This window comes from Sphaeroforma arctica (genome assembly GCF_001186125.1).
Source record: "Sphaeroforma arctica JP610 unplaced genomic scaffold supercont1.9553, whole genome shotgun sequence".
Lineage (NCBI taxonomy): Eukaryota > Ichthyosporea > Ichthyophonida > Sphaeroforma > Sphaeroforma arctica.
This window is the reverse complement of record NW_014031005.1, coordinates 1-1,059: the sequence shown is the minus strand read 5'-3', so window position 1 is coordinate 1,059 and position 1,059 is coordinate 1. Positions and strand designations below refer to the sequence as shown.

The window sequence follows — 1,059 nt, the reverse complement described above, 5'->3', positions numbered from 1 at the left end:
CAATCAAATACTCACATATACTAACACACAGACAAATACTCACATATATTAACACAGCAATATACACTCCTGATCCTATGCCTACCATGCAGGATGATGGCAACCTTGAAATGTGCCGCCCCCGCTCTATCAGAACTCAATACAGATCAAAATGCGGCCGTTCATCGCTGTCTGTCCAATTCAGAGTACACATGCATTCTGGGCATGCCAGGTGTGTGTGTGTCTTCTGCGGCCATTTCGATGTATGTATATGTGTGTGCACGATTTGTTCGTCGTTGAAATATGTGTATGCTTTCTTCATTTGTGAGCTAGGCATATACTTCATTCATCATTGAAATACTTATATACCCCATTCATCATTGAATTACATATATACCCCATTCATCATTGAAATACACATATACCCCATTCATCATTGAAATACATATATACCCCATTCATCATTGAATTATATTTGTACCCCATTCATCATTGAATTACCTATATACCCCATTCATCATTGAATTACATATATACCCCATTCATCATTGAATTACTAATATACTTCATGTATTTGCAAGAGGAGTCTGTGCGTCTTTCAGCTGTGTGTTGTATGTGAGTGAGGCATTCCCACGGCGTATTCGCCTTGTGCTTCCGTTGAACGCCACTCAATTCTCGGTAATGAGTGTACGCCTCCTTATTTCAAACGATTACAATCTCTAAGCAAACGTATGTGCCATGTAAGTGAGGTATACTCGACTACGTATGCATACGCATTCTAACACACGCACTCTGTACCTGAATTGTTTTTATCTAATCGAAGGGACAGGGAAGACCACTACCATTGCGCAGCTGATCAAGTCACTGGTGGCGCAGGGCAAGAGTGTGTTGCTTTCCTCGTACACGCATACAGCAGTGGACACCGTCTTGTTGAAACTCTTGGAACTGGGCGTAGGTAGGTTGGTGCTCAAGTATAAACATAAATATATATATACAGATGTATGCACACGCCTATATATATATATATATATATATATATATATATATANACTACACACACACACACACACACACACACAC

The 1,059-nt window shown here is 39.9% G+C and overlaps 1 pseudogene across 1 annotated transcript; it reads left to right on the top strand.

Annotated features, from left to right (window-relative positions):
• Nucleotides 1-93: 93 nt before the first annotated feature.
• On the top strand, nucleotides 94-934 carry SARC_17022 (hypothetical protein; annotated as a pseudogene; the record flags this gene model as incomplete). The annotated part of the gene is made up of 2 exons: nucleotides 94-211; nucleotides 803-934.
• Between the last annotated feature and the right edge of the window lie 125 nt (nucleotides 935-1,059).